The sequence below is a fragment of the Pinus tabuliformis genome, chromosome X (genome assembly GCF_031772625.1).
Source record: "Pinus tabuliformis cultivar Carrire ecotype Pingquan chromosome X, CPIR1, whole genome shotgun sequence".
Lineage (NCBI taxonomy): Eukaryota > Viridiplantae > Streptophyta > Pinopsida > Pinales > Pinaceae > Pinus > Pinus tabuliformis.
The window spans coordinates 1,302,797,523-1,302,822,444 of NC_142308.1; the positions used below are offsets into that span (position 1 = coordinate 1,302,797,523).

At 40.5% G+C, this 24,922-nt stretch overlaps 1 pseudogene; it reads right to left on the minus strand.

The window, feature by feature from the left end:
• Nucleotides 1-16,925: 16,925 nt before the first annotated feature.
• On the minus strand, nucleotides 16,926-18,680 carry LOC149144826 (glycylpeptide N-tetradecanoyltransferase 1 pseudogene; annotated as a pseudogene).
• Nucleotides 18,681-24,922: the final 6,242 nt, after the last annotated feature.

Consider the following 24,922-nt stretch of genomic DNA (forward strand, 5'->3'; position numbering starts at 1 on the left):
AAATGTCATTATCATTAATCTCATTTGCAAACAATACTCAAACCCTACCCCCAATCTTATACAAATCCTACCCCTAAATCATTTGCAAACCCTAGTCCTTTCAAACCCTATAAACCCTACCTTTTCCCCATGTATAATGATCAAACCCTAAGCATTAGTAACACAGCAAAATGCCTATGTAAATGTACAGCAAAAGAATGAAAAGAAGCATTATAAAAAACAAATAAAAAAAAAAGTGATGACAAGGCATGCACTCAAAAAATTGTAAAAACAGTGAAATTTTCCATTTTGCATAGCCTTAGAAAAATAAAGGAAAATGTCATCTTGTGTATATGTCAAAGACTTCAAAGCTCAAATAAGGTCATGACAAAATTTCATTTGCATAGTCATCAAAGAAATCAGACTTGCTGTGGTTAGGGTTTGCAGTAACATGGTATCTTTTTCCCCTCCTCAAAACTCTGTTTTTTCCCCTACCTAATTCCCTATGTAAACCTTAATTCAGTTGCTTGTCCCTTCAGTTAAACTCCCTAGGCAATTGAATATCCCTCCCTATGATCAAATCACACAGTGAAACCTTAATTACTCATGGCAAATCAAAAAATAAGGCTGCCTCTGTTTTAAATGAATTGTTGTTACAAAAATTGATTGGCAGCAGACTTTGTTGAGGGTTCCGTTGTCCCCCTAAACCTAGTCCCTAATATCCTCTATTTTCCCTCATTCCCAAGATACAATCCCCTCTCCCTTCCACTGTAAAATGATCAACAACCCATTCCCTTCCTCTTACAATCAGAAACCCTAAATCCCTGTTTCCCAAAGCATCAAATGGTCATTTTGAAATTATGAAAAACAGAGTATGCTCCTCAATGACATTCAAAACAAATTGAAATGAGCTGCCTGTTACTTGTACATAGATGATGCTGCCTTATCCCCCTATGCTTATGACATCCTCCCCTCCATCATGATGATTTTTATTGTCCTTTCCCTTGGTGCTAAAAAATCACAGTTTCCCTAAATAAGGTATTAATTTGCAAATGTTGAAAGATGGAATGACATGTTTAGCATTATGTGATGTTTTCCTTCAGAATTCCCTGTTTATGTATATATTTTTCCCTTTCCTACATGTAAATTCCCTCCCCTAACATATCCCTCATGATGTTTCCCCTTGAAAACAGCATACTTCACAGCATTTTGCAGGCAGGGCAGCGGTCAATTTGACTTGTTTTTTCCACCTTGCTCAATAACACCATGTCAACCACTGAGACTAATGAGCAAGGTGATGACCGATCATCATCTTCTGAGATTCATACACAGCAGAGGCCTCGTAGGGGAGGCAAGGGTGGTCACCACAAGAGGGAGGAGCCTATATCATTGACAGAGTTGCAGGCTTGCCCGTTGGCACTATCTTGCTTTCAGCATATGGCTTGTTTTCAGTTTTGTGAGAGGCTGTCACACATCCAGCATCACAGGGACTTGGCCCGGTTGTTTGTCCTCCATCTCCATGACAGGCAGGTCACCCTTGCAGGGGTGAATTTTGTATTTTCTCCAGAGGCTATCACAGATGCTACCGGGATACCCAATGTGGGTGAGGTATGGCCAAGGCGCAAGTGGCTGGACCTGGTATACTATGAGCCATATGTTAGGCCTGCCTATGTGCATCACTTGTCAAGGAACTTTCCTATCAAGTTCCTCCGAGCAGAGTATATAGACACCATGAGACTCATTATGCACTACTTCACATGCGAGGGGAGATTCTCACGAGTATTTTCTTGTCATATCCGCATGATGATGCACTTCACCAGAGTGAGGATGATGAACATCTCGGCATACTTATTTCACGACATTCAGAGGATGGCCACTACCTTTCGGAGACAGACCCCAGTACAACAGCTTCGGAGCCTATGCCATCATGGTCTTATTCAGCTAGTAGTTTCCCATCAGCTGAGCGAGCAGGGCATCCCTTGGGCGGATTTCATCTCCCGAGATGTTTTCACACAGCCACATTCAGGGCCGGAGGCAGTTCATGAGGAGGGAGGGCCATCACATCAGCCTGAGATCAGCATTCCTAGACATATGGCTTTTTCTCCTCGGATCACATATCAGAGAGGTCACAGGACCTTATTTGCAGCAGCCCGACGAGTACTTTCTCCACAGCCAGTGGAAGGGGTCTCGTCTTCATCATCAGAGCAGCGAGTGTTATCTCCACACCAGGTGGAAGGGGCCTCGCTTTCTTCATCGGCACAGGCAGTACGAGAGGGCAAGCAGCCCATGGTTGAGGATGAGGCAGTTGGCGAGGCACATGATGATTTCACTGGTCGTGATGCTCATTCTCCTTCCTCTTCAGATTTCTATGAGCTCATTAGGCAGAGAGAGGAAGAGAACCTTGTGTTGCAGCGGAAGCTTGAGATGGCTCAGTGGACTATCACTTATTTAGAGCAGCGAAACAAACAACTGGAGACCGAGAAGGAGTTGGATGAGTTATGGAGGATTCGATTCGACCGAGTCATCAACTGCAGGAGGCCTGGGGACCCACTGCCCAAGGATAGAGAGTTATTGCTCATCCGAGCAAATTGGCGCTTGGAGGGACTGTTAGACAAGGCAAACCGTGACAAAGAGCTGCTCCAGAACATGAAGACACACTACTGGGCAAGATTACATGTTTGCAAGGCGAGAATGAAAATTCTCCAAAGAAAGCTATCGGAGGCCCGGAAGAGGAGGAAAAGGACAAATCCACTCCGTATCTTGGCTGAAGCCTCCCTCACTCATCATGGTACTGATCAGCCTTGATCCAGCACCAAAATGTGAAAATTTTGAAGATTTTTGAGCATTTTGAAAATTTTTGGTAAAATTACAGGTTTTTCCCAAGAACTGGTCTCACCCCGGGTGAGACCAGTTTGAAGGGCTGCTCGGAATTTTGCAAACTTGGCATTTTTGGAAAGGGCATTCAAAAAGAAAAATTACCAATACTTGGGAGAAGCCTGATTTTGAGTTTTGAGCCTCCAAAAGCTCAAAATACACCTAAAAAATGACTTTCTGCCCACTTTTTGAGTTGCAGAAAGTGACCTTGGGAGAAATGGTTTTTGAGGGGTCAAATCAACACCAAATGCAGAACTTCCACTTGGGATGGAAAGTAGACAGGCCAAGCTTTCCAATGAGCCATCTTGCACCTGATTTGGACCAGTGGAACCCACTCAAAAACAGCTGTAAAGGGGTGCGACCAGAACTTCCAGATTTGCCAGAATTGCCATTTTCGGTCAAAAAACACTGTTTTGACTATGGTTGACCATTTTTACTTGTAGATGATGGATGAATGTAATATTTTCATGGCACTTTGATAGGCTTTATCTTTCTTTACTCTTCTAGAAGCTTCTTTGATTTAAATAGTTAATATTTAATGCATGGATAGGCTTCCTAACTTTTAGAGGCAAGTTGTTGTGCTGGCCTATTATCTAGTGACTGATTTAGAATTAGTTGTAACAGCTCCTAGGAAGCTGAGCTCGACCCCTAGAGGTGGGGGAAGAGGTTTTACCTTCTATATTATGCCTTCTCTTTCTCATTTTTATGGTTGGACTCTTGTGTAAGGAAGCTTTATTGTATATTGTGCATCTATTTCTGCAATTGAAGGCAAGGAAAGCCAGGGTTTTACAGACATCTTTGAGGATTCTTGTGGATCTGATTGTTGATGGTGTGTTCTCTACATGTTCTTGTAAGTTTGTTTATGTGTTTCACATCTCTCTTATGCTTCTAAATTGGACAGATGAAGTGGTAAAGTTTGAATTCATGTTTTGACATGCTCAGCTTTTTAGTTTGTTCAATTTTAATGTTTTCTACTGTCTAGAGAGGATTCGAATTGTGTATTTGCCCTCTTTAGCTTCTCCTCTATCATCTCTGATCATCCATCTCAGATTAAGGCATCAGCACTCATTCCTACCTTGCCCCTTAGATCCCCCTGTGAAAACTGTGCTCAATCCCCGCACCTTGAATTGCACTTCCACCAATTGCCACCAAAAACCCCAAAAATCATTAAATCAACCCCCTTATCAATTTACTAGCCTAAAATATTTATTATTAATTGGTCAGCCTAATCATATTGAAAGATCTATCGAATCTGACCCGAGAGAGCCTTCTCATACCTCGTAGGGCTAGCTACGAGGTGAAATGGTTTGATGTAGCCTTGAGAGTTTGTCTATCTCAGCCTAGGTGAATTCCAAGTGCTAACATATTGGCGACCATACTGGGGAAGAACATCTAAATCTTTGCTCATTGAGTGTGTTGTTTCATAAGTCTTAGACGGAGCCTGAAGTTACGCCAGAAGCCTTCGAAAATGCTCTTGTTTTACATCAGCGTTAGTAGATAAACGCTGCTTCAGTCTATCTCCGTGGGATTTGTGAACATAGCGCTTCAGTGACATCTTTATCCCAGTATCATTATGGACTCTAAGCTTCAGATGATAAGCTAAGAGTTTCCATTTGGCTGAGTGTTTTTTTTTTTTTTCCTTTCCTCGTTTATTTGTATTTACAAGCTGGCTTCTGATTCAAAATTGATTGTTAGATCTAACTCATCGCCTGCTGTAATTAAATATTTTGAAGATCTTGATTTCGACGAGGATTTTGAATTGTCATTGTTTAAATCTAAATCTGAAAGTGCACTCGATACTTTGGTTCTTGATCCTGACTTTGCAGCTGTGATTGACCTCGAAAGGCATAACAAAGTGGTTGAATCTTATATTTTGCGGCATCTTCAAAGTAGTATACATGCTTCAACTCTTGTTGATTTTATTGAAAACATATCTGATCATATTGGGTCTACTATTGATCAAGCTGAAAATCTTCAAACTTCCCTCACGGCTCATCGAGCTTCTTTCCCTCCTTTCATCTCTATTTCACCTATTTCACCTATAGTTACACTTCCCGATACCCCTGTTGGTTCACCTCCATCTACACCTCAAACTCCATCATCACCTTTATCTCCACCAACATCCCTTCCCCTTATCACAACCCCTGTTATTATACTTCCACCTCCTCCTCCTCATACTCCTTCTACTCCTCCACCTCCCCCGCCTAGAGTCATGGCTGCCCGATTTGCTCCCCTTGTTCTCCCTGCAAACCTTCATGACATGCCAGCTGACTACCAGAGCAAGATACCAATGTTTGATGGCACTCCACAGAGTGTCCCAGCTCAGCAGCATGTTGACCGGATGACTACCTTTTTTGATCTGTATGAATTGGATGAGGAAGATGTTACCATGAGGTTGTTCGTTCAGACTTTTGGAGGAGAGGTCCGGAAATGGTTCAGAGGGTTGAGAGCAAATAGTATTGTCTCTTTGGAAGCACTTCAAACACAATTCTTGGACAGATGGGAAATCAGAAAGGATCCGCTGCAAATCAATGCCGAATATAACAACCTTAAGAGAAATCCGGGTGAGTCCGTTCAAGACTACATCATAAGATTTAATGCAGTGTATAATGCTATACCAGATGATCTTAAGCCATCTCGAAAATCTGCCTTGCTGAAGTTCCCGGATGGTTTCGATCCGGAAATGGCCTACTCGCTACGGGACCGAGATCCTCCTTCTTTGGAGGAAATGCAAAAAATTGCGGTAAGTGTAGAGGCTAATCTGAATGATAAACGGGCAAGAATGAAAGCGGAAAAGAAGGTCACCATCAAGGAGGATATTCCATCTGCTTCTCAAGTTCTTCGGAAAGTTGAAGATATTTCAAAGGCACTCCAAAATCTCAGTCTTGGCAAACCGGAACCGCAAGTTCGAAATCCGAACTTTAGAGGCCAACAACAGCAGCCCCAATATAGGATAAAACAGCGGGAGCCACGAGGACAAGAGGCGGCAGTACAGCAACCGATCCAACCCCCATTTCAGCAAAACTATGTCACTCAAGAATCTGAAGATGAGGGTGAAGGTCCCGGTGAAGAAAATCATTTTTTCACTCCCGATGATATGCCCACTTTCATCACGGAAGAAGATGAGCTGGTAAGTAATGCTTATGCACCTCAAGATGAGCATTACATTCTATCTAATGATGTGGCACTTCAAGATGAGTCTGAGGAATATCAAAGAGGTTATCTACATGCCTTATCAGCTCAACAAGGCAAAGAGAGACAGCTGAGAAACCGAACAGTACCTATACATCCACTTCAAAAGAAGGCAGAAAATGCGGCAAAGAATGGTGCTGCTGTTCCGCAAAGAAAAGGTAAAGAAATCATGGATTCTTCATCAGCCCCAACAGCTCCAGCAAACAAGATGGATCAGCCATCAAATGTACCTAAAGATAGAGCAGAAAAAAGAGATAATCCGGCCAAAGAAAGTGAAAGAAGTCAAGCGTTCAGCATTGAGAATGAAGTCTCAAAATTGAAATTGTCCATTCCACTTACTGAAGTCATGAAGAACACTACTTACAGAGCACAAATTTCTAAGATGTTCAATACTGATCCAATGTTAGATGCGGTTAATGTGGAGGATGATCAGCCGGAATTGATCTTTGGGCCAGCTCTCAATGGTGAGTCACCGGAAAGCGATGTCCCGCCATTCTATATCAGCTTGAGAATTCATGATTATGTGCTTCATAATGCTATGTTCGATTCGGGAGCATCACACAATTTAATGCCCAAGGCAATAATGGAGAAGTTGGGACTTGATATAACTCGTAACTACCATGATCTATACTCATTTGATTCCAGCCGAGTTAGATGCATCGGTCTGATTAAAGATTTAGTTGTTAGCTTGGATCAAATTCCCGCAAAGAATCTCTTGATGGATGTGGTAGTAGCGGACATTCCGCCAAGGTTTGGCATGCTTCTTTCAAGGTCATGGGGATCAAAACTCAAAGGCACTTTACAGCTGGACTTTTCATATGCCACTATTCCGGTGTTTGGACAAATGAGGAAAGTCTATCGAGAGCAAAAGATGAAGTATATGATTACAAGCAAGGAAAAACCGGTAAATCATCCTGTAAACTATGTACAGACAGATCTAGAGTCCTATGTTTTATTTGCTGATAGTTTTAATGAAGTAAATAGTCAATTAGTTCAGATAGAAGATATCCCAGGCATTGCTGAAGATGTTAGAGAAGTATTGAGAACGGAAAGCAAAGAAAAGGCTGCTGTCATAAAGTCAATTGCTGAGATAAATGGACAGCAAGTCATGACTGAAACAACATCACAAGTACAGCCCTTGGATGATGATGAAGATGGTCTTTGGACCATGGATTTTGACGGGGCAGTGGGCAGCGATGGAGCAGGCATTGGCGTATGGATCCGCAGCCCATTTTCAGTCTCTAAACAAGTTCCAAGTAAGGTACAAGTTTGCTCTTATAAATTGGCTTTTGATTGTTCAAATAATGAAGCTGAATATGAGGCCCTTATAGCTGGTTTGAAAATCCTCCGGAAATTAAAAGCAAAAAAGATAGCAATTTATGGCGACTCCGAGTTAGTGATCAAACAAGTAAAGGGGGAATTTCAAGCTAAACATCCTCGTATGCGGGCTTATCGCAATGCTGTTTTGGATATTTTGAAGCGGTTTTCAGAGCACACTTTGACATGCATACCACGGATACAAAATGGAGTTGCCGATGCTTTGGCTAAGGCAGCAAGCAATTTAAAGATACCAATGAATTCGAGTAACAAGTTTGAAATCTATGTAAAACACCGCCCCACAATCCCGGACAACCAAAGGAATTGGCAAGTCTTTCAGGATGATGAGGAAATCAAAGACTTCTTGCATGGAGAAGGTAAGTTTGAAGAAATCTCAATTGACATGGAGCCTGAAGGAATAAATCAAATGGATGTTTTGCAGCTGAAAGACAATCATATTCCAAAGGGGCTGATTCCTTTAGAAGAGCTTTTTGATCAAGACGATGTGGCTCGCAAGCCAACTTTGATGCCAACCGAAGAAGGTGTGGAAGATGTCAACCTTGGGACAGTGGAACATCCAAAGATGGTGAAATTATCGAAGGCCCTGCCACCCAAGGTAAAGAATCAATACATTAGATTGCTGTCATCATTTACTAATGTATTCGCTTGGGATTATTCAGATCTAAAGACTTATGATACAAGCATAATCCAACACACTATTCCAATCAAACAAAATCAGAAACCTTTTCGGCAGAAGTTGCGGAGGATCAATCCCAAGTTGCTGCCCTTGATTGAAAAAGAGGTAAATAGACTTTATCAATCCGGAATTATAGTTCCCGTTCGCTTTTCAGATTGGATTTCTAATCTAGTGCCAGTAAGGAAGAAAACCGGTGAGATTCGGTTATGCATAGATTTTAGAAATTTGAACAAGGTATCTCTCAAAGATAACTATCCGCTGCCAAAGATGGATCACATATTGCAGCGAGTAGTAGGTGCCTCCAAGATGTCATTGTTGGATGGATACTCCGGCTACAATCAGATCCTAGTCCATGAGGATGACCGTGATAAGACAGCCTTCACTACACCTTGGGGAACATTTCATTATGCTAAAATGCCTTTTGGTTTAAAGAATGCAGGTGCAACATTTCAGCGAGCTATGGACATGGCTTTTGCAAATGAAAAGGACATATTTTTAGTTGTTTATCTTGATGACTTAACGGTATTTTCTAAATCCGATGAGGAGCATCTTTTTCATTTGACGAAAGTTTTTCAAAAATGCAGAAAATATGGCATCTCTTTAAATCCAAAAAAGAGTCTCTTCGCCATGAGTGAAGGTAAATTGTTGGGACATATCATTTCCAAAGATGGTATACGTATTGATCCCGCAAGAGTGGAGGCAATTCAGCAGTTAGAACAGCCCCGAAATAAGAAGGAGATACAATCTTTTAACGGTAAATTGAATTTTCTGCGTCGCTTCATTCCTAATCCTGCAGAGCACTTAAGAGAAATGACCAACATGCTTCGGAAAGACAGCGAGATCAAATGGACTGAGGAGGCAGTCAAATCCTTCAATTTAATCAAGGTAATCTTGTCTTCAGCCCCGACCTTAATCAGCCCTGATTATACTCAGGATTTCATATTGTTTTCTTTCGCTTCCGAGCATACACTAGCAGCAGTTTTGATGCAAAAAAGAGAGGGTGTTGAAAGGCCAATTGCATTTTTCAGCCGGATCATTAGAGATGGGGCATTAAAATATAACATCATTGAGAAACAAGCGCTGGCCCTGATTAAGGCATTGAAAGATTTCCGGGTTTATATTCTTCATTCTCATGTCTTAGCTTATGTTCCTAGTGCAGCGGTAAAGGATGTCTTGGTACAAACAGAGCCGGAAGGTAGGAGAGGCAAGTGGATTGCTGCTCTCTTGGAGTATGATGTTGAAATCAAGCCAACCAAGCTGGTTAAAGGACAAGGACTTGCTAAACTAATGGCTGAAACAAACCTACATGCGCTTGACATCAACTTGATTGCAGCCTTGTCCGATGGTGAAGGAGAAAATTCAGCGGTTCAGGTATCAGACATTTTCATTAATTCTCCTTGGTATGCTGATATAGTGTATGTACTTCAGAATGTGTTCGCGCCTCCTGGAATGTCAAAGAACAAAGCAAGGACTTTGAAATTGAAGGCCGCTAAGTTTTGCATCATGAAATCAGCATTGTATTGGAAAGATCCCGGAGGCATCCTACTGAATTGTTTGGTTGAAGAAGAAGCGAAAGCAACGGTAGAAGACTTCCATAAAGGTGATTGTGGAGGTCATTTATTTTGGAAAACTACAGCCAACAAGATTTTGAGAGCTGGTTTCTATTGGCCATCCCTTTTTTCTGATGTATACAAAGCGGTGAAGAGCTGCCATGAGTGCCAAATATTTCAAGGGAAACAAAGATTGCAGCCATTGCCACTCAAGCCGGTGGAAATTAGTGCACCTTTTCAGCAGTGGGGCCTTGATTTCATTGGTGAAATACACCCAGCTTCATCCGGGCAGCATAGATGGATTTTGACTGCTACCGACTACTTCACCAAGTGGATAGAAGCAATTCCTACTCGGCAGGCCACAGACTCGGTAATTATCTCCTTTCTTGAAACTAATATCTTGTCCCGTTTTGGCTGTCCATTCAAATTGATCACGGATAATGCAGCTGCTTTCAAGTCAAATAAGATGGTGGATTTTTGTTATAAGTACAATATCAGTTTGGGTCACTCCACCGCTTATCATCCGCAAGGTAATGGGCTGGCCGAATCATCAAATAAATCACTAGTAAACATTATCAAAAAGATGCTGGAGATCAACAAGAAAAGTTGGCACAAGAAGTTGGTCAATGCACTGTGGGCTGATCGGGTGAGCCAAAAGAGATCAATAGGAATGTCGCCATTTGAGATTGTTTATGGGGTTGATGCAGTTTTTCCTACATCACTTAGTGTACCGGTCGCAAAGTTAATCCAAGAAACGGGAGAAGACATGGATCCAATGCAACGGAGAATCAGTCAAATGGTCCACCTACAGCAGACAAGGGAAGAAGTCCTCCAAAACTCTTTGAAGCTGCAAGAACGTATCAAGAAGATTTATGATAAGAAGGCAAAATCAGAAAATTTTCAGCTAGAAGATGTTGTTTTGAGATGGGATGCTCGAAACGAGGACAAAGGTAAACACGGTAAGTTTGATAATCTGTGGAAAGGTCCTTTTAAGATTGCTGCATATCGTGGTCCTAATGCTTTCCTTCTTAAGGAGTTGAATGGCGATGAATGTCCCGGTGGGTCGGTGAATGGCCGGCTTCTCAAGAGATATCATGTTTGAACAATGCTGCTCTAAATCATCTTCATTGTACATATCATTTTACTTTACTACAGCAAGCGTGAACTGATCTTTCATTCTTGGTTTGGGGCCCGAAGTGAAGGCTATAATTCCAAGCATGAAGATTGGTTGGTGTGGGATTTCAGTTTGTTTATTTTCTGCAAAAAGTCAGTTTGTTTGAGTCATAGTCCTTTCAAAGTTTTCAGTTTATAGTCAAGTCAAATAAAGTCTTTTTGAGTTGGTTATTTTTTCTATTAGTTGACTCCATTGCCCAATGAATAAAGCACTGGTCTGCTCTCCCAAGAGGTCTGAGGTTCTTGGCACCTCCAAGGAGCTACCATCCCCATTGGAGCCAATGTTAGTGTCGGTCTTGAGCCCTCCATCAGTGATCAATAACTCTTTGCATATGCATTTATAGGTGTCTCATCAGTGTCAGTTTTGCATCCCGCTAGGCATGCCATAACACTGAATGGAGGAGCTGGTCTTTGTTCCCTTCTTGGCTTTGCTGGATCAGGTCATACAACAATGTAATTGAGTCAGGCTTGTTCTTGTTTTTGTCTTGAGGTCCCATGGTCTTAGGTCTAGGGTTTTGAGTCAAAATCATTTCAAGGTCATGAGTCATGGTCAGTAGGTGCCCAGCAAGCCGGAAGGAGTCTTGTACATACGTTTCATTATCATTTTCTTCAGCTATAGCTCATTTTATGCCTTGGGTTTAAAAACCCTGTTTTTAAGTCCAAGGCCATGTGGAAATTTGAAAAAATAAAGAAATTCTCAAAAATTTGTAAAATTGCCGGCAATAACCCTGGTTCCTTCGCTACAGTTCATCAGGCGGTCAAACTGCAAAAAGAATGGAGTCAAACGCATCAAGAGAGCTCATTTCAGGACAAAAAGACTCTAAACAGTGTTAAAAAAAAGCAAAGCAAGTTGGAAACATTAGAAAGTGGGTTCTAAAGTTAAATTTTTTTTTTTAAGTGACCCTATAAAAAGCTAATTTCCCTCTCAAATCACTCTTATTATGCAAATGAAAGTCAAAATTTCGTGCTAGAGGCAAAGGAGGCAATTCGTGGCAATTTTCTGCAAGTTCCAGCACTTGGAGTGGTGCGCGACCATTCTGAGGAGGTGCGCGACCATCTGGGTGCGCGCGACCAGTTACAGCCCAACGCACAGTGTTAAAAATACACTGGCGCGACCAGTTACAGGGGCGCGACCAGTCTGAAGGTGCGCGCGACCAGAACTTCTGTCTGCCCAGAAACTCACCCAAACTCCCGAATTTCACCAAATTTTGCTCGTGGGTTTGAAGGTATGCCTCCATCACATCGTTTTGAAATGTGTCATGATTTCAAAGGTGGATTATGGTCATAAAATTCATGCAAGAAGTCAATGTAAGAATAGGTTAAATTGGCTTGAGGTTTTTGCAAGCATATGCTTTGGTAGTTTTGTTTGTTATTCAAGGTGTTTTATTCCTTATTCCCTTCCATTCATTTTCCCATGATTAATCACAGGTGTTAAAATGTCATTATCATTAATCTCATTTGCAAACAATACTCAAACCCTACCCCCAATCTTATACAAATCCTACCCCTAAATCATTTGCAAACCCTAGTCCTTTCAAACCCTATAAACCCTACCTTTTCCCCATGTATAATGATCAAACCCTAAGCACTAGTAACACAGCAAAATGCCTATGTAAATGTACAGCAAAAGAATGAAAAGAAACATTATAAAAAACAAATAAAAAAAAAAGTGATGACAAGGCATGCACTCAAAAAATTGTAAAAACAGTGAAATTTGCCATTTTGCATAGCCTTAGAAAAATAAAGGAAAATGTCATCTTGTGTATATGTCAAAGACTTCAAAGCTCAAATAAGGTCATGACAAAATTTCATTTGCATAGTCATCAAAGAAATCAGACTTGCTGTGGTTAGGGTTTGCAGTAACATGGTATCTTTTTCCCCTCCTCAAAACTCTGTTTTTTCCCCTACCTAATTCCCTATGTAAACCTTAATTCAATTGCTTGTCCCTTCAGTTAAACTCCCTAGGCAATTGAATATCCCTCCCTATGATCAAATCACACAGTGAAACCTTAATTACTCATGGCAAATCAAAAAATAAGGCTGCCTCTGTTTTAAATGAATTGCTGTTACAAAAATTGATTGGCAGCAGACTTTGTTGAGGGTTCCGTTGTCCCCCTAAACCTAGTCCCTAATATCCTCTATTTTCCCTCATTCCCAAGATACAATCCCCTCTCCCTTCCACTGTAAAATGATCACAACAACCCCTTCCCTTCCTCTTACAATCAGAAACCCTAAATCCCTGTTTCCCAAAGCATCAAATGGTCATTTTGAAATTATGAAAAACAGAGTATGCTCCTCAATGACATTCAAAACAAATTGAAATGAGCTGCCTGTTACTTGTACATAGATGATGCTGCCTTATCCCCCTATGCTTATGACATCCTCCCCTCCATCATGATGATTTTTATTGTCCTTTCCCTTGGTGCTAAAAAATCACAGTTTCCCTAAATAAGGTATTAATTTGCAAATGTTGAAAGATGGAATGACATGTTTAGCATTATGTGATGTTTTCCTTCAGAATTCCCTGTTTATGTATATATTTTTCCCTTTCCTACATGTAAATTCCCTCCCCTAACATATCCCTCATGATGTTTCCCCTTGAAAACAACATACTTCACAGCATTTTGCAGGCAGGGCAGCGGTCAATTTGACTTGTTTTTTCCACCTTGCTCAATAACACCATGTCAACCACTGAGACTAATGAGCAAGGTGATGACCGATCATCATCTTCTGAGATTCATACACAGCAGAGGCCTCGTAGGGGAGGCAAGGGTGGTCACCACAAGAGGGAGGAGCCTATATCATTGACAGAGTTGCAGGCTTGCCCGTTGGCACTATCTTGCTTTCAGCATATGGCTTGTTTTCAGTTTTGTGAGAGGCTGTCACACATCCAGCATCACAGGGACTTGGCCCGGTTGTTTGTCCTCCATCTCCATGACAGGCAGGTCACCCTTGCAGGGGTGAATTTTGTATTTTCTCCAGAGGCTATCACAGATGCTACCGGGATACCCAATGTGGGTGAGGTATGGCCAAGGCGCAAGTGGCTGGACCTGGTATACTATGAGCCATATGTTAGGCCTGCCTATGTGCATCACTTGTCAAGGAACTTTCCTATCAAGTTCCTCCGAGCAGAGTATATAGACACCATGAGACTCATTATGCACTACTTCACATGCGAGGGGAGATTCTCACGAGTATTTTCTTGTCATATCCACATGATGATGCACTTCACCAGAGTGAGGATGATGAACATCTCGGCATACTTATTTCACGACATTCAGAGGATGGCCACTACCTTTCGGAGACAGACCCCAGTACAGCAGCTTCGGAGCCTATGCCATCATGGTCTTATTCAGCTAGTAGTTTCCCATCAGCTGAGCCAGCAGGGCATCCCTTGGGCGGATTTCATCTCCCGAGATGTTTTCACACAGCCACATTCAGGGCCGGAGGCAGTTCATGAGGAGGGAGGGCCATCACATCAGCCTGAGATCAGCATTCCTAGACATATGGCTTTTTCTCCTCGGATCACATATCAGAGAGGTCACAGGACCTTATTTGCAGCAGCCCGACGAGTACTTTCTCCACAGCCAGTGGAAGGGGTCTCGTCTTCATCATCAGAGCAGCGAGTGTTATCTCCACACCAGGTGGAAGGGGCCTCGCTTTCTTCATCGGCACAGGCAGTACGAGAGGGCAAGCAGCCCATGGTTGAGGATGAGGCAGTTGGCGAGGCACATGATGATTTCACTGGTCGTGATGCTCATTCTCCTTCCTCTTCAGATTTCTATGAGCTCATTAGGCAGAGAGAGGAAGAGAACCTTGTGTTGCAGCGGAAGCTTGAGATGGCTCAGTGGACTATCACTTATTTAGAGCAGCGAAACAAACAGCTGGAGACCGAGAAGGAGTTGGATGAGTTATGGAGGATTCGATTCGACCGAGTCATCAACCGCAGGAGGCCTGGGGACCCACTGCCCAAGGATAGAGAGTTATTGCTCATCTGAGCAAATTGGCGCTTGGAGGGACTGTTAGACAAGGCAAACCGTGACAAAGAGCTGCTCCGGAACATGAAGACACACTACTGGGCAAGATTACATGTTTGCAAGGCGAGAATGAAAATTCTCCAAAGAAAGCTATCGGAGGCCCGGAAGAGGAGGAAAAGGACAAATCCGCTCCGTATCTTGGCTGAAGCCTCCCTCACTCATCATGGTACTGATCAGCCTTGATCCAGCACCAAAATGTGAAAATTTTGAAGATTTTTGAGCATTTTGAAAATTTTTGGTAAAATTACAGGTTTTTCCCAAGAACTGGTCTCACCCCGGGTGAGACCAGTTTGAAGGGCTGCTCGGAATTTTGCAAACTTGGCATTTTTGGAAAGGGCATTCAAAAAGAAAAATTACCAATACTTGGGAGAAGCCTGATTTTGAGTTTTGAGCCTCCAAAAGCTCAAAATACACCTAAAAAATGACTTTCTGCCCACTTTTTGAGTTGCAGAAAGTGACCTTGGGAGAAATGGTTTTTGAGGGGTCAAATCAACACCAAATTCAGAAATTCCACTTGGGATGGAAAGTAGACAGGCCAAGCTTTCCAATGAGCCATCTTGCACCTGATTTGGACCAGTGGAACCCACTCAAAAACAGCTGTAAAGGGGCGCGACCAGAACTTCCAGGGGCGCGACCAGAACTTCCAGATTTGCCAGAATTGCCATTTTCGGTCAAAAAACACTGTTTTGACTATGGTTGACCATTTTTACTTGTAGATGATGGATGAATGTAATATTTTCATGGCACTTTGATAGGCTTTATCTTTCTTTACTCTTCTAGAAGCTTCTTTGATGTAAATAGTTAATATTTAATGCATGGATAGGCTTCCTAACTTTTAGAGGCAAGTTGTTGTGCTGGCCTATTATCTAGTGACTGATTTAGAATTAGTTGTAACAGCTCCTAGGAAGCTGAGCTCGACCCCTAGAGGTGGGGGAAGAGGTTTGACCTTCTATATTATGCCTTCTCTTTCTCATTTTTATGGTTGGACTCTTGTGTAAGGAAGCTTTATTGTATATTGTGCATCTATTTCTGCAATTGAAGGCAAGGAAAGCCAGGGTTTTACAGACATCTTTGAGGATTCTTGTGGATCTGATTGTTGATGGTGTGTTCTCTACATGTTCTTGTAAGTTTGTTTATGTGTTTCACATCTCTCTTATGCTTCTAAATTGGACAGATGAAGTGGTAAAGTTTGAATTCATGTTTTGACATGCTCAGCTTTTTAGTTTGTTCAATTTTAATGTTTTCTACTGTCTAGAGAGGATTCGAATTGTGTGTTTGCCCTCTTTAGCTTCTCCTCTATCATCTCTGATCATCCATCTCAGATTAAGGCATCAGCACTCATTCCTACCTTGCCCCTTAGATCCCCCTGTGAAAACTGTGCTCAATCCCCGCACCTTGAATTGCACTTCCACCAATTGCCACCAAAAACCCCAAAAATCATTAAATCAACCCCCTTATCAATTTACTAGCCTAAAATCTTTATTATTAATTGGTCAGCCTAATCATATTGAAAGATCTATCGAATCTGACCCGAGAGAGCCTTCTCATACCTCGTAGGGCTAGCTACGAGGTGAAATGGTTTGATGTAGCCTTGAGAGTTTGTCTATCTCAGCCTAGGTGAATTCCAAGCGCTAACACTTTGAACCACAACTTCAAGTCATGTATTCCATCTTCTTTCCTGAGAACTTTATATCCAAATTTTACAGAATACATCCATTTCTTCAAATTTTTAAACCAAAAAGTGAGCATATAAGTTATCCATCACCAAATTTACACAAGTGGCATTCCCTAGGCCTATCTAACTCATTTGAGACACAAAGTCCTTAACACACACTTTGTCCATAATGATATACAAACCCTCACTTTTGAACAATGATTGATTGAACTTCTACATTTCTTTGAACCACAACTTCAACTCATGTATTTCCTCTTCTTTCCTAAGAAATTTATATCCGAATTTTGGAGAATACATCCCTTTCTTAGAATTTCCAAACCAAACAAGTTCATATTTTGTGTCCTTTATTTTGACATGAGTAAGTGACACTTCATTACCTAAAAACACTAATCTATGTGCAAATGGCCATTTCTAACTCCATACACCTATCGCTATAAAATAACCAACCCTAATTGAGATGGTTTAAGGGCATATTTAATGTGATAATTGTAGAGATAATAATGAAGTTGTCAATTCCCAAACCCAAACTTCAAGTCCTTCAAAAATGATTCATTCTACATGATGTCTAGAGCATTAAACACATCATAATTTTTCTTCTTTGCTACAATGAGAACGCTATTCATCAACTGTAGTAGAGGTGTCCAGGTTGACATGTTATAATACAAGTAAACAACCTTAAGCATGAAGTAATTGACATTACCAAGAATAGAGGACGGAAGAGTGTAGAAACTGCAAAATTTTGTAATGCCATGAGTTGAGAGTTTTCAACCACATAACTATAAATCACACCGTCAGTGGGAACCAACCATTTCTCCCCATCATCGTCAATGGAATCCATAATGAAAAAAAACTTGGAAAAGTAATTTTGTAGAAGCCTCATAGCTACCAAATTTGAATATGAATTCGATTCGATATGGAAAAAAAATGATTGTTTAAAATTCAATACGGAAAAAAAATCAGAGTATACATCGTTTTAATACTAGAATTTTTTTATTTTTTCAATATTTAAAAAATATAAATGGACGATTATAATGTTGAAAACCTCACAAGCCCCTTAAAAATTGTTGTCAATGATAAATGTTGAAAATAGAATTATATGTTAAAACAAAGTGCATATTTTTACATTGGAATATAATATTATGAAAAATTATGTATTCATCTGTATATAAAACTATATCATATATTATATGATGCCCAATATAAACCGATATTTGTACAAATTCCACATTGCAACGAGCAATATAGATTCCAAATTACCAACCAAGTTCATGTTTGGAATGTGGTTATATATTAAGTATGTATAAACATTCTCTCAAAATATACATGTGTATCCTTAATTACTCTTACTAATTTACCAAACTAAATTAAAATATATTTTGTAATAATTAATAATAAAGTCTATTAATTTTAATTACTAATTATTTGTTAGTATGATCAGACCATCTTTTATTTTATAACACAAAATATTAATATTACACTTTAATACTTATTCAAATTTCTAGTAAAAAAATATACTAATATTATAACCCATAAATTATTAGTGAATTAATTAACTCATAAATTATTACTGAATTAATTAGCACAATTCTTAAGAAATTTAAAATTTTCTTCCAAAATCTTCATTTTATAAAAATTAAAATAACATTACCACTAACATATACCATCTCATGGATCCAAAACGTTATTTGAAAACGTGGGCCACAAGGAAATATTTATTTTATATGAATCCATGGATATATGTACCGAATTTTGAACTATCGTATTAAACCACGAACCAAATCGAATACCCGAAATTTCGAAATTTTTTGGTAGGTACGACCAAATTTGGTAACTATGCCTATGACTGTAGGGACATCGTGCCTTTCCATTGCCTTAAAACCAGGAGTCACAATGGTCTTTGTCAACTGATGTAATTGGATAGTCTTGCTCATAGTCATCTGAGCTCCAAGCCCGAAGAATCCAACCTCTATAAGCTTCTTAAGATTCAAGGACCTATGCCAAAATTGGAAAGTGGAAAACGAAGTGGGGAGGGAAACCCCTGTAGTGTAAGAAACTTGCCATATGTTCTCCAAATTCACCCTCCTGGTAACCTCCATGATCATAATAAGGGTAAGTCTCTTGGACCGAAGCTTTTTGTGGAAACATAGAGGTATTGTCCTTGTTGATATCACAATTACACCACTCATATTGGCTTCCAGATTATAAGGCTCTTACGTAACCTCAGACAAGGGTGTCAGATCCTTTATTGAATCATCTCCAACTGCCTTACGAAATCCAGGTCATCAATTCTAGCTAAGAGAATCTTCCCTGATAAGAATGTCTTTATGGGTTAAGTTTCATGGCAAACACAAGTTATCTTCGTATCTGATACCTTTCTTTTTTTGTTCAAAAGAAAAAAAACATAACAACCTTCTTTAATAAAAATAGGTGTTAAAAAAACATAACAAAACATACCAGCCTGCCAATTGCATCAAATAAAAAGGCCAAGCATAGAGGAGTACAAAAAGATGCCCTAGAACCAACAAAATGTCTAAAGATATATGGGCAAGGATGATAGAAAAATGACAGGAAACAAATTCCTGAAATAAACATCCCATAGAACATATCCAACAACTAGATATCCACCAAAAAATAACTAAAGAGAAGATCACCATGGAAGCCATACAAAACAAAGCATGGAGATACCATTGTTATATCTCAAAGGAACCTGCTCCATAAACAAATCAATTAACTAGATGTTCAAAAAATATGTAGCCCGGGAAGAGTGAGATGCTCCACTTAGATAAGGCATCAACTTTAGAATTTTTCTCTCTATATACACATTGGAAGGAGATATTAGATATATCAGGAAGTAAAGATCGAGTCATCTCCATCTAGTTGCATAACAACACCATAAGGGAGGGACCTCGAGAATATTTCTCCCCTGTAGCCAGTAAATAATAGATAATGCATCTTCAACAACCAAGATATTGTTAATGTCGAGTCAAAGGGAACATTGCATCGCCCCCCAAAGTGCCACCATTTCAGCCCTGCAATTAGAGCCAAAGCCCCCATACTAAGAGAAGCGGAATGTGAGGGAAGGATTCTATTGAAAATAGCAACAAGAAATGCTAAATATAGAAGTGCTAAAAATAACACTGCCATAAATAGCATTTCAGGATGCATTCCTATTTTAGTTAGTCCCTGAATTAAAATAGAGAAGTAAAATTCGAATTTGTTCTTAGCAGTTGTTTGATTAATAATTAATTAATTCATCTTGAGTTAATTAGTTGGAGAAAATCAAACATGAAGTCTATGTGAAGACATGCAACAATTATCCCTTTGATTGAGGAATTTATCCCTTAGTTAAAGAGATAAGGATGAGTTGTAATTAGTTAGCTCATTTAACTAAGTTAAGTCCAGTTAGATTAGTTCAAATAGTTTGTTGAACTAATTTTGAGTTCAGTTAGTTAATGCATGCATGCATGTAACTGCTACACTTCAGATAACTGAATATTCTCTCATAAATAACTCATGCATGTCAGTTCAGATAGAGACCCAGTTGAGATCAGATGATGGGATAGTGTACTATCAGTTGCAGGAATATTCCATGGAGGATATCTCTTGCATGCAGAAGGAATTCTTTCCTTGGATATTGCGCAGTTACTTATGGGTTTGGTGAGTGTGTGATGAGGCCAATTCACATAGGTGGCAGCATTGACCCCAAGGAAAATTGTGCAAGGAAATAGGAGGCTTGGAGGGCTGAGGGAAGGCATATCCTGTGTCTATTCAGTTTGTGAGTGGTATTGTTCAATTGTAGAGAGAGCATGATAGTTTGTGAGCTGATTCTTTATGTAATGTGAAAATATTTCCACTTGTATGATAATACAAAGATCAGGGTTTTTAGCTGAGGCTTTCCCCAGAGTATTCTTTTGTTTTCATGTGTGATTGATTTCTCATTCTCAGTTATATGGATTCTAATTGATCTCGCTCATATTCGATTAAGCTTCCGCAAGTTTGTTGTAGAAGTAGATCTTGTATTTTTCTTTAGTATATTTCATAATCTGTTGATCTACAGTGGGAATTTCTACATGGTATCAGAGCAAAGGTGATAAAAGTGAAGAACAATATAAAAAGAAGGGAGAAGTTTGAAGTTTGAATTTCTTGATTATAGAAATCGAGTCCTTATCACATCTCAATTTCACCAATGGCGTTCAATGGTTTAAGACTCGAGTATGCCCTTGATGGCAACTCAAATTATATGGCCTGGAAGGATTGCATGGATGCAGTATTAGAGGACAATGGTCTAAAGGACTTCATTAATCAAAGTCCCCAGGCCGGTAGCAGCTAATGCTACAAAATTGGCGTAATGGAAGAAATGTGTGGCTAGAGAAAGGAGAATCCTCCTGGAGGGAGTTCGAGACCACATTGTCTCGAGCCTCCATGGGAAGGAGACACCATTTTTGATGTGGAAAACATTGAAAGATCTATATCAGAACAACAACGATCAGAGGAAGCTGGCACTGAAATACAAGCTTCAAAAAATCAAGTGTGAAAAGGGCGACACGATCTCTACATATTTGAATAAGCTCACCGCCTGTAGGGATGAGCTTGGAAGTGTAGGGATCACAACAATCGATGATGACATGGTGAGTCTTGCACTCCTCGATCTTCCTAAGAGATGGCATAGCTACCAAGACTCGGTAAATGGAAGAGAAAAACTGCCAGATTGGAAACGACTTTCATCGGATTTGATGCAGGAGGAGATAAGAAGAAGCACCAGAGATGGATCCTTGTTATCACCCCAAGAAACTCTCCTAGGTTGTATCTCAGAGATGCTCAGGAACATTACAAACTCAACAAAATGTTGGAGATGAATGAATGGAAGGAATGATGCTTGTCTAAGCCAGATAACCACTTCTACTATGCTTAACTATAGACATGGGTGAACATCCCCAGACTAAAAGGCTTTACACCACCAATTACCCACAATTTGAGGATTAGGTGAACATGGAGAATACTGACCACACCAGCAAATGCACAAGACCATGTGATGGCTGGCTGCAAGCAGTAAGGAGGTCTGCAAATCTATTTCCTAATGCACAGACAGGATGATAGCTCTCTGGCATTAAGTAAACAGAAACCTGCATAACACATTCAATGATACATACTAGACTTCAACATAGAGGTGGGATGACAGCCCCCCTAATGCTAAATATCAGGAGCACATGAACAAATGCATAACAGGCACAACCTAGAACAGAGTAGAAATGGAAAGTGAGAAATTAACAACAAAAGAAGCTTGTATTAGTTGAAAATGAAGACCAAATGCCGCAAGTATAAAGTAGTTACAGTCTCCAGAAGTTGAACCTTACATCAAAACAACAACCATCAACCCTGATACATCTGTGTTCTGGGTATATATAGAGTTTGATTACAAAGATATGTTGTTGTTCTATCCATGGAGGGGTCATAATTGACCACCAACCACCTTAATTCTCTGAAAGAGTCTATGCTACAATCTGCTTGCTTTAATGAACAAAATTGATCTTTTCAGATACTTTGTTGTCTCTCTGGAGTAGGTGGAGTGTAATATGGAAGAAGTTCCATAACTGGTAAATGCTGTGATCTGCTTGAGGCTGGTCCTTTCCTTCTCAGCCATTCTATTTCTTAAATGTAGGTGTTGGAGATGAAATGTGCCGGGTACAGGCAAATCAATTACTTTCATCCTTCGAATGCACGACACAGGTCAAGGAGGCGAAGACTGCAAGGCGGATGCATGAGCAGGCCGAGGGAATAGGTATCAGCTGTTGGATCAATTGGACGGATGACAGAGATCCCTTGGCGGAGGGAATCAGGCGGAAGCGGGAACCGTCGGATGTCGGGCAGACAGATCCGACGGCCATTGGGCGAAAAAGATGCATGGGAGATAATAAGCGGGGATGGGCGAATGGGTGGTAAGCGGTATTGATCACACCACCAATGGAGCTTAGGCGGTAATCATACACAGGTGCGCAATTCCACCCAGACTATGACACGTGGTAGACAGGACGTGACAGAAACCACTTTATCGCAAGTTAACGAGTGGTTAGGTTATGGCAGCGGGGGAAGTGATCACCATATGATCGTGGAAGAAATGATCGGACGATAGAGGAAATTAATGGGCAGATCGTTCATGGAGTGCAGCGGGGATCGTTAGATCAAATTGTGGTGATGGACTATAGGAGCGTGATGTCACATGACTGTGTTTTTACGGGGCTTAGGTTTTGTGCTTAGGGCTTGGAAAAGCAAAGCTTATTTCAGGTTTTGGAGGAAAGAACGTAGGTAGTGGGGTTTATGAGAGTATGAACGGAGTGAAGGAGTAGGAGAAGAATGAATGATGTGAGCTTTCTTTAGGCACAAACAACATGGCCAGGTTATCTTTGACCCTCAAATGCTGAAGTATGTAGCAGAGCTAACACTGGCTCCTTCTGGGGATGAGATCCTCCCCGTGAGGTCTCAAGAACCTGCAGATCAATGCCTTTCCGATGAAAACAAATTAGAAAAATTCCTAGTGTTCCATTGGGCATGGAGTCTAACTAAGACTGATAAACAACATATTTACAACATTAAGGCCAAGAGACCTTAAATAACATAAATTTTCAGAAAATGCCCATTAACTGGACCCTAAAAAACTGCTTCTTCTCCCATACTCTGCTGTATAAAGGTGTTGTTCCCTTGGATCTGTGATATAACAAAAGGCCCTGTCCAAAAAGCATCAAACTTCCCATTCAGTGCATCCCACTTTAGAACCAAGTCTCCCACTTGAAAGTTGTCTGATTTGGCCTTTCTGTCAAAAGATTCCTTGACCTTCTTCTGATGCGCTGCAGACCTTTCAACCAGCTGTTCTCTAATTTGGTGTACCTCTGCTAAATCAGTGATCCTCTTTGCCATATCTTCTTCCTCATTTCATTCTTCTTGAAGGAATTTTGCCACAGGGAGAGTTAACTGAATTGGGAATACAACTTCAGTGCCATATACCAGCTTGAAAGGAGAATTCCCTGTGGATTTCTTGGTGGTTACTCTATCAGCCCATAGTGCATACCTGAGCTTGGAATCCCAATTCTTTTTATTGTCTTCCAGCAGCTTTTTAATTATCCTTATCGGGATTTTGTTGGAAGATTCTGCTAAACCATTGCCTTGAGGATAATATGAGGTGGAATGAACCAGCTTAATGCCCATTGAATCACACATGTCCACCAACTCCTTTGCTCTGAAGGCTGTTGCATTATCTGTGATTATTTTATGTGGACACCCGAATCTGGTGAAGATATCCTCTGTCAAAAACTTCATGACCACATGGTGATCAACCTTTCTAGTAGGGATTGCTTCAATCCACTTGGTGAAATAATCTGTGGCTACTAATATCCACCCATGCTGGCCACTGGAATGTGGATTGATTTCCCGATGAAATCCAAACCCCACTGCTGAAAAGGTACATTAACATGTATTGGTTTCAAGGGGATGGACTTCATTTGCTACTTTCCTTGAAATCTCTGGCACCTGTCACAGGATTTAACAAATGAAAACACATCAGAAAATAAGGTGGGCCAATAGTACCCGGCTCTGAGAATCTTATGGGCAGTGGTTTTCCAATAGTGATGTCCTCCACACATGCTGGAATGAAACTGCTGCATAACCTCAATGGATTGTTCTTTATCCAGACACCTTAAAAGCAATCCAGATGGATCCCTCCAGTAGAGAAGATTTTCATGGATACAATATTTTGCTGCCCTGAGTTTAATAGTTCTGGCTTGACTTTGAGTAAAGCTTGGAGGGATCTTTAGATTCAGCAATAATTTAGCTATTGTAGAGTACCAATCACAGGAATCTAGATTTTCTGCCAATGTCTGATTCTTTTTTGGTTCAGATGTTTCTTCTTCTCCTATTTGACCATTTTCTGCAATTGTGCCCATGAGATTTATATCCAGCATCCTGCAATTTTCTTAAGCTAATAACTTGGCCAGGCCCTGATCTTTGACCAACGTGGTGGGCTTCAATTCTATATTAAATTCAATTAACTTTGCAATCCATTTAGCCCTTTTTCCATCAACATCAGGCTGTGTTAAGACATCTTTTATTGAAGCAGAGGGTACATATGCGATTCTCTTGGAATGCAGAATATAAACTCTGAAAGCTTTCAAAGACTTGACAAGAGCATATGCTTGTTTCTCCATAATATCATACCTCAGCTCAGCATTCCTTAATGTTTTGCTGAAAAGTGCCACTGGATGCTTTGAACCTTCTTCATCTGCTTGCAATAAAACTACTGCCAGGGTATCTTCAGAGGCAAATGAAAATATGTGGAACTCCTTGTTGCAATCCGGACTTATTAAAGTGGGAGCTTCAATAATAGCCTTCTTAATGGACTCAAAGGATTTTCTCGCTGAATCAGTCCACTTAATCTCTG